Genomic DNA, 10452 nt, shown 5'->3' with positions numbered 1-10452 from the left:
AACTTTTAACATATTTTTAAAATTTTGCTTTTAATTTAAAATTAACAAATAATTAATTTATTCTAATATTATTTAATATGTTACACTATATTAAACAAAATTTTACATTATTATTAATATTATTATATTTATTTTTATTTTTCGTTTTATTATTACTATTATAATTTTCATAATAATTATTAAAATAATAACATATATTAAATTATATTAAAATAAATTAAATATTTTCTAAATTTTGTAATAAAATTAATTTAAGAAATTTTTTTAATTCAAAAATATTACGTTAAAATATTAAACCAAGTTAGATATTAATTAAAATTTAAATCAAAAAACAAAATTTTAAAAAATACGTTAAACTTCAAAACCCGTTTAACATTTTTTTTAAACATTTTTTAAAATTAAAATTAATAAATAACTAATTTATTTTAATATGATTTAATATTTTATAATATATTAAATAACATCTTATGTTATTATTATTTTATTATTAAATTAGTAATAAAAATAATAAAACTAAAAGTAATAATAATAATAATAGTAATATAAGATGTTTTTTAATATATTTTAAAATATTAAAACATTAAAATAAATTAGTTATTTATCAATTTTAATTTGAAAAAAAAATTTTAAAAAAAATGTTAAACGGTTTTTGAAGTTTAACATATTTTTTAAAATTTTGTTTTTTGATTTAATTTTAATAAATAATTAACTTGGTTTAATATTTAACGTAATATTTTTTAATCTAACAAATTTCTTAAATTAATTTTATTACAAAATTTAGAAAATATTTAATTTATTTTAATATAATTTAATATATGTTATTATTTTAATAATTATTATAAAATTATAATAGTAATAATAAAACTATAAATAAATATAAGGTTTAATACATCATTTCGTCTCTACTTTTAGGACGATACATAGATGGATCTATATGTTGGACGAAGGTAGTCAATTTGAGTTACTATTTTGCGATCCCCACAATGTATTCTTTTGGTTATTTTTTGTAGAAGGTCATTGAAGGTATAATCGTGTGGGATTGACATGGTCAGAGGGGTGTCTGATCTAAAGTATAGACCATAACCATATGGACTATCTGTGATGGTTGCCCTTTTTAGAGGTCCGCCATAATAAACTATTGCTGGTAAATATGGGATACGATTTGGGGTAGTGGAAGAAGATGAATTTTGGTTAAGAAGAGAAAATATTTCTTCAGTGGATCTTGTGAATGTAACAAACAACTCAATTATTGTGTTAATAGGAAAGTTGGACTTACAAATAATCATTTGTGCAACGTTATCACCTTCACAACAACTCAGATTGAAGATGACGATGACTTGGAAGGTGCAATCGACATCACAGAGGCCAACCCAATTTTAACATGCATACAAATTTGTTCCACCTATACCACAACCATTCCATCTTCCTTACCGAATTTTGGAACACAATCTAACCAAGATGAACCACCCTCACTTACCCAACCCACACATCACTCTTGTGACCTTAACAACACATATTTAGGGGAATGGAAAAATGACATACATTCACACACTGAACTATTAACCGGTCAATCCAGCTCACAACTTTTCCAATATCTCCCACATCAAAACACAGAACCCTTATCGCCTCCTACTTTACAAGAAAATGAAATAGTAGGCTTACCTTCATCGTCATTAGATCCATTTAGTGAAGATGAGGATGAAATCCTAAGCCAACACGATCATGATGAACAACAAAACTTAGATATCCCCTCCACACAACAACAACAACAACCCTATAACCCACCCCAACACTTCCAATGCTATGAAGAATTTCCCTCGCATCTACAACAATATCCTCATGCATATGATCACCATTCGATTTTGCATGACACTATCGACCATCAACCTGGAACCTCGACTCAAGGAATGAGATTCCAAACCAAGGAACAAGTCATCGATGCTCTAAACACATTTCACATACAAAACCATTGTACATACAAAACGACATATTCTAACACAACAAGGTTGAGGGTGCAATGTGTACATCAACAGTGTCCATAGAACTGTCAAGCCATCCTTCGTACACGAGATCAAGTCTGGGAAATAAGAAAAATTGATGCTGCCCACACATGTGCTTCACAACTCATCACACAAGATCACAATAGGCTAGGATCACGAATCATTTCCCATCACATACGTGAGATGGTTGAATCTGACCCACCCACACCAATTGCAACAATTATTGCTTCCATCAAGATCTCTATGGGGTACACTACATCCTACAGAAAGGCTTGGTATGCTAAACAACATGCAATTGAACATGTGTATGGAAATTGGGAAGAATCGTTCAACAAATTGCCATGCCTACTGAAAGCCATGCAAACTTTTCTTTCCGATTTTATGTACAAATTGAAAACACAACCAATTATTGATGGCTAGGAGGCCCGCCAAAACCAACAATATTTCAAAAGACTTTTCTGGACCTTCAAACCTTGTGTTGATGGATTCCCATATTACAAACCGTTGGTGCAAGTGGACGGAACATTCCTGTACGAAAGATATAGGGGGACTCTTCTGGTGGCTGTGGCACAAGATGCGAGAAACAACATACTCCCCATTGCTTTTGCTATAGTTGAGGGTGAAACAGCAGACGCTTGGTTGTTTTTCCTAAAAAACCTTCGGAGACATGCCACACCTCAACAAAAACTTGTGCTTAATTTCGGATCGCCACAACTCTATTAGTGCAGCATTCAACAGACCGACCAGTGGGTGGACAGAAGGACAATGTGTGTACGTCTATTGCATTCAACACATTGCACAAAATTTCACCGAAGATTCAGGGATACAAGTTTGAAGAAGGAGCTTGTCAACATGGGCAATTACTTCATTTTTACAAATTTTAACCAATTAAATGTAGTCTTTATTATTCTTCGTTATCTGTAATCATTTCTATTTTCTTAAATATTTTTGCAGCATACGCAATGACTGAGCCGCGATGTAACTATTACTACAATATCATTAGGGAAAACAATCCTGAAGCAACAACTTGGATTGATCAAATTCCAAGACAACAATTCAAACTTGCGTATGATGAAGGCAGAAGATGGAGTCATCTAACAACAAATCTAGCTGAAGCAATTAACTCAGTCTTGAAGAAGACAAGAAATTTACCAATCTCCTCTATAGTATTGGCCACATACACAAGATGCAACGCCGTTTTCACAGAAAGAGGGAAATAGATAATTGCAATGATAAGTGTTGGTCATGTCTATTCTGAAAATGCCACGAAGGTCCTATAGGATGGTGATTCGAAATCAAACACCCACAGGGTTGTTGAATTTGATAGAAATGACACAAGATTCAAAGTCGAGGAGATTGTAATCCCAAGAGAAATACGACCTGCATGAAAATTTTTGTCAGATTGGATGAACGATGGTGTGATTGTGGCAAGTTTCAAAAGATTAATCTATTGTGTTCACATGTCTTAGCAGCTTGCAAACATGCTCATCAAGACTTTAACATTTACATCAGTTCCTACTATAGGTTGGATGTCATCATGAAACTGTATAATAATATGTTTGGGGAGTTACGACTGTTACCATTGAGGAGCATTGGTAAATATGAAGATAAATGATTTTGATGATGCTGCAAGAAGATAGACTTGAAGAAGTTGTTAAAATTATTTTAAAAGCACTTTGTAGAATATAAATGTATTAGGAAAATCTTTGAATATGTAATACTTAGAAAATCTCGTATCTTTAGTTAAGTTATGCATTTAATCGATTATGTGAAGCTATAATCGATTATCATGAGCACTCTTGAAAAAAGCATTTCGCTCTAGAATAATCAATTATTCCTTCAAATAATCGATTATCCACTGGTCCTGATAAGAACTGCACAAGTCTTTGGAATAATCGATTGTTCCTCAGGATAATCGATTACCACTTTCTGAAAACCCTATAACGGACTTAAATAATCGATTATCACTAACAATAATCGATAATCAGTGGCAGTTGTAATTTGTCTTTTCTAACTCATACCAGTTGCCTATATATAGTTGTTCCAAAACCCTTAGTGGGTCAACTCTGAGCTTTTTGAGAATAGAGTTTGTCTGAGGAAGTTCCAAAAAGCTAGTTCAAGTGTTTTGCCTAGTCTCGTGAATAGGAGTAGCTCGTGCTTTGTGGGTCAAAGGTCGGAGCGGTTCTCTTCGAGTTGGCAAGGCTGTCATCTTCCGGTTCTTGTGTTGAAGGAAGATTTTATCTGCAGTGTTCCGGTTCGTTGGTCGAAGGAAAGTGTAGATTCCTGATTCCGGTTCGTTGGTCGAAGGAAGGTTTTATCATTCTATTCTTTCACTCCATTGTAATCTGTGAAACTAATTTTAAGTGAAAACGTTAATCATTATTTATAGTGATTAACAATTGGACGTAGAATCTTTTGATTCGAACCAGGATAAAAATTCTGTCTTGAATTTTTCTACTCCCTACACTCTTTACATTTTGCGCATATAAATTGTTCGATAAATTTTCTCTAAGAAAATTAATTTTCTAAAACGAAGCATCTTAATACGAGTTTGACCGAACACACATTCCGCTATCTTTATTTAATTCCGCTGCGCGACTATATAATGGTATCGATTGTTCCGACAATTGGCATCAGAGCTTGCTTTGATATTCTTTCAAACATTTGCAAAAATGGCAGGTCATCAAACTCAAGTGTATGCCGAAGGTGCTTCCATCAACAGACCACCACTTTTTACTGGTGATAACTATGCATTATGGAAAGTCAGAATGGAAATTTTTATGGGGTCTTTTGACAGAGGCATTTGGGAAGCTGTACAAAATGGTCCATATATTCCTAAAAGTACAGTTGATGGTGTAGAAGTAGAAAAATCATATCTTGACTGGACTGTTGAGGAAAACAGAAGAGCCCAATTTGATATTAAGGCTCGGAATATAATTTTATCTGCACTAACCCTTGATGAATTCTTTAAAGTTTTTGTTTATAAAAGCGCAGAGGAAATGTGGAAATGTTTAAGACTCACTTATAATGAAGTCATAGATGTGGATAAGTTGACATTGTCTGATTCAAGCTCTACATCAAACTCCTCAAGCTCAAGCGATTCTATTGAGCAAGAAAATCTATGCTTGATGGCCAAAGATAAATAATCTAAAAGCGAAATCTTGAAGGAAAAGAAGGACTATCAAGGCTTCTCTTCAAGTTTCAAATGTTATGGATGTGGTGAAAGAGGCCATGTGAAAGCTGATTATTCAAGCAACAAAAGAAGTAAAGAAAGAAAAGAAAAGAAAATTCACAAGAAGAAGAAGGTTCACGTTGCTTGGGAGGATAATGCATCAACCACCTCTAGTTCAAGTGATTATGTTGAAGAAGTAAACTTGTGTTTAACAACTACTTTTGATGATGTTAGAAGCCAAGTAAGTAATTCTAGCTATGAATCTAGTGAATTTGATTTACAAAAAGGCTTTTCTTGAATTACTTGATGAATCTGAAAAATTGAATGCTTCTCATAAAAATTTGAAAAAGGAATTTAAAGAATTGAAATTGAAATATGAAAATGTATTAGATGAGGAAGTCATATTAAGAAATAAAGTTAACAATCTTGAAACTAAGTTGATTGAATCCAATGCAAATGAAAAACCCTTTGAGTGTTTATCTTGTAAAATTCACATGTTTAAGATTGACATACTTGAAAATTTACTTTCTAAAGCAACCAAGTCTGTCTCACATGTTCAAAATGGTTTTAGAAAGAGCAATGTTAGAAATAAAAACATGCATCATCATCAAAAGTCTAAAGTTAAGAGAACTCGTAGAGTTTTGGTTGAAAAAGGGACTTTTGTGAAAAATAAGGTGCACGATGTTTGTTTGTTTTTATTGCATGAAACATGGTCATACATCAAACAAATGCAACATTAAATATTTTGGAGTTCCAAATGGAAAATATGCATGGGTTAAAGTTGTGAAATGATGTTTGCTTGCATATACTAAACCCAAGGACCCAAATGAGATTTTGGGGACCAAACCTCTCTTGGATGGTTTTGCAGGTCAAGTTCTCAAAAGGAGAGGAGAGCTCCATGTTATTATGCTTTTGGAAATAATGATCTAAGACCGGGAAGTGAATCCATCAAATGACATTCAAAGCCTTGGTTCGAACTTCATGTGATTGAGCTAGTGTTGTTTGAACTGTGTTGTTGCACTTTGTTCTACTTATCTTTCTGATTTTCCATTATTTGATTACTGTTATATTCATTTAAATGAGTTGGTTGATAGATTTTCATCGACATTTTTAGATGATTAAGCTATTTGATGATTGAATTGGCATTTTTGTTTCACAGATGTTTTCTGTAGAGATCTATTTATATGCATGCCATATAAGCTATGATTTGCTCCGCATAAAGCTTGATTGCCATTGTGAAAATCACTGTAGAATAGTCTTTAAAAGTAGTTGCCGAAATTGCATTTCCTTGTTTGAGTCAAATTTCCAGTTTTAAATTTTGGTTTACCAATATTTCATGGATAAAATCCATTGAACCAAGATAAACAATGTTATTGAATTAAATCTAATTACTGCATATTGTTGTTTTAATTTTTATATATGTTGTTTTATATGCAGAGCTGAATTCATTGGGTTGAACAGATTGGGATATGAGAGTTAGTTTTTTGAACATAGTTGTTGTTTTGGAAGTTGTAAATTGTGCTGTCAAAGTTAGTTTTTGAACTGATTGTGTTAGCTAAAATGCTTTCATGACAAACCTGTAGTAGCTTGGATTATTTCCATTTAAGCTACTGTTGCATTCATTTTAGTTTATAAATTGGTTGTTGAATCATTGATATCTTAATTGTTTGAAAAATGATTGTTGATTTTGTGGGTTAATTGAGTATGCTGAAAACTGAATTTTAATTACATATTTAAGGGGATATCTTTACCTTATGAACTTAGAAGAGAGTTAGGAGTGTTAGATATGTCTTAGGCTCAAGATTTCTGAAATTTTCACAATTCTCGTAAACTTAGGTTTTTAATCGATTATCACACGAGAATAATCGATTATTTTTTGCTTTTTCAAAACTATCTAATCGCAGATAATCGATTATCCCATAGAACAATCGATTATTCTCACTCAAACCCAAATCTGGACACTTATGAGCAGATAATCGATTATCTTAATATATAATCAATTATCATACAATTTCTGGAAAGTGACTCTCTGAGCAGATAATCGATTATCACTTACAATAATCGATTATCACTTACAATAATCGATTATTGTACGACCAGTTTCTAAAATAGAGTCGTTGCAGCGAATCCTAACGGCTATAAACGGCTCAAAACGGCTAGTTTCTTGATTTTTCTTATAAATAGCCCCCTATAATCGATTAATGGTCACTCCTTTGCACCCAAAACTTTGTTCAATTCTAATCTGAACCAGTTTTCTTCATTTCTCTCCATTTTTTCCAACTTTCCCTCTGTCCATTTCTTTCATGGTTGAATCAAGAAGAAACCGTAGGAGAACCACTGGTGCATCTTCTTCTTCCAGACCTCGTCCTGCAACCATTGATGGGTGGATTTCAGATCAAGAAAAACATGCAGATTATGTCCACTTCTAGTAAGAACGACGAATCATGGCGGTAAATTTCATACACCTTGATTTTTATCAATTTTATGGTTTTCAATTTCCAGATCTGTTTGGTGCTCAAGGACTTACTCATCTCGTGGAGAAAAAGAGGTGCATCTACCCAGATCTCATCCGTGTCTTCTACTTCAATCTGCGTTATCGTGACAGAATCATCACAACAAAAGTGAAAGGAGTCCCAATCATTTTGGATGATGACGTCAGGACGAATGTCGCACAACTCACAATCTGGGATGATGTTGTCAAAGTCCATCTTGGCATCCCGGACTTCAATCGTCTCCTCGCCTTTCAATCCTTTTTGCGCCATCTTGAACAACAAACCAACCGTCGACAACTGCTAGTTTGTGGATTCAAGGTTGAAGAACGAATGATCCACTACTTAATTATGTGGCTTCTTTGTCCTCGTGCCACTAACCATGCTCAATGTTCAGAGCAAGATCTTCTACTCTTGTATGGGATTTTAAATCACATCCACATTGATTGGCCAATACTCATCTCCGACACCATGTTGAAGGCCAAGAAATATAATTCTTATAATTTTCCATATGCCCTTCTCATCTCTCGAATTTTAGAATACAAAGGCCTAAGTGTTGAAGGCGAACTCACTCAAGCCATTCAAGCAATTGGAACTGAGATTGATGAGACAACATTTTGCCAAATGGGATTTGTTGCTCGTGGCCACGTCATCATTCACAAGGATGATGATCACCAAGATGATGACAATGACAATATGGACGCCCATATGGCTTACCCAGTCCAAGCTGCTGATGCTGGTCCTTCTCAAATGCCTTCCTCTTCCTCACTAACTATGGAGGAGCATTTTGCAAACCTGTCTAAACAAATGGAGGATATGCGTCTTGCTCAACAAGCTCACTTTAAACAGATATATGAGTGGCAACAAAATCATGAAGAATATGTGATCGATCAGTTCAATGACCTTGATACTCCTCTTGGAAACATTGAAAATCACTTTAATCTTCAACCTCCAGAAAGACCACTCAGTCTTGAGTTTTAGATTTAGGATTTTATGTTAGTATGCTTTGATGATTGTTTGTTTTGACTCTATGTTTTATGTTCTTCTTTATGAAAAACGTAACCTTTCTTTTCATGAATAAAATGATCTCTTATTTTAGTGCATGTTTAATTGAAGGGAAGCTCATATTAAGGGGGAGCATTTTTTTCATTCATCTTTTTGCCTATGATAAAAAAGGGGGAGAAGTGGTGCAGTTACTGCTAACTTTCTTGTTGTCTATCAGCTTGTATTTTCTGCAGACTAACCAAAGTTGCTTTTAAACAAGTATTTTTTATCATCATCAAAAAGAGGGAGATTGTTACCAATGAAGAGCATTGGTAAATATGAAGATAAATGATTTTAATGATGCTGCAAGAAGATAGACTCGAAGAAGTTGTTAAAATTATTTTAAAAGCACTTTGTAGAATATAAATGTATTAGGAAAGTCTTTGAATATGTAATACTTAGAAAATCTCGTATCTTTAGTTAAGTTACGCATTTAATCAATTATGTGAAGCTATAATCGATTATCATGAGCACTCTTGAAAAGAGCATTTCGCTCTGGAATAATCGATTATTCCTTCAAATAATCGATTATCCATTGGTCCTGATGAGAACTACACAAGTCTCTGGAATAATCGATTGTTCCTTAGGATAATCGATTATCACTTTCTGAAAACCGTGTAACGGACTTAAATAATCGATTATCACTAACAATAATCGATTATCTGGCAGTTGTAATCTGTCTTTTCTAACTTAGACCAGTTGCCTATATATAGTTGTTCCAAAACCCTTAGTGGGTCAACTCTCAGCTTTTTGATAATACAGTTTGTATGAGGAAGTTCCAAAAAGCTAGTTCAAGGGTTTTGCCTGGTCTCGTGAATAGGAGAAGCTTGCGCTTTGTGGGTCAAAGGTCGGAGCGGTTCTCTTCGAGTTGGCAAGGTTGTCATCTTTCGGTTCGTGTGTCGAAGGAAGATTTTATTTGCACTGTTCCGGTTCGTTGGTCGAAGGAAAGTGTAGATTCCTGCTTCCGGTTCGTTGGTCGAAGGAAGGTTTTATCATTCTATTCTTTCACTCCATTGTAATCTGTGAAACTGATTTTTAGTGAAAACGTTAATCACTTTTTATAGTGATTAACAACTGGACGTATAATCTTTTGATTCGAACTAGGATAAAAATTCTATGTTGAATTTTTCTACTCCCTACACTCTTTACATTTTGCGCATATAAATTGTTCGATAAATTTTCTCTAAGAAAATTAATTTTCAAAAACGAACCATCTTAATACGAGTTTGACTGAACACGCTTTTCGCTATCTTTATTTAATTCCGTTGCGCGACTCTATAACGGTACCGATTGTTCCGACAACGACCTGAAGAATATTGGCCACCATACCAAGGCACATAAATTTGGCCTCATGCAGCCACAAAAAGGAATGCAAAGGGTCGACCAAAATCATCCAGAATCAGGACTGAAATGGATATTAGAGAACGACCACACCCACAAAATTGCTCATACTGTCAAACCCCAGGTCACACAAGAAATCATTGTCCTCACAATCCTGGCATTAGAGGATCCACATCCCATCATTAAACTCATTGAATAAAACTTATATTTGTCTTAAAAAAATCATTCTCCTTCTTCATTCCAATTAAATAAAAACTAAATAATAAATTATCTCTGAAATCGATTATCTGGATCACTACTAATGTAACATCCCAAATTTAGTAATGTAAAAATTACTAAAATGAAACATTACATGCATAATGATAAAACAAAACTACAAATTTAGTGAATAAAAATTTTCACCAGA

At 33.5% G+C, this 10452-nt stretch overlaps 1 pseudogene; it reads left to right on the top strand.

Annotated features, from left to right (window-relative positions):
* The first annotated feature begins 924 nt into the window (after positions 1-924).
* LOC148203893 (uncharacterized) lies at positions 925-10232 on the top strand (annotated as a pseudogene).
* Positions 10233-10452: the final 220 nt, after the last annotated feature.

The sequence above is a fragment of the Vigna umbellata genome, chromosome 2 (assembly GCF_029865625.1).
Source record: "Vigna umbellata cultivar VRB3 chromosome 2, Vumbellata_1.0, whole genome shotgun sequence".
NCBI lineage: Eukaryota > Viridiplantae > Streptophyta > Magnoliopsida > Fabales > Fabaceae > Vigna > Vigna umbellata.
The sequence above is the reverse complement of the archived record's forward strand: the minus strand, read 5'-3'. Positions and strand labels throughout refer to the sequence as shown.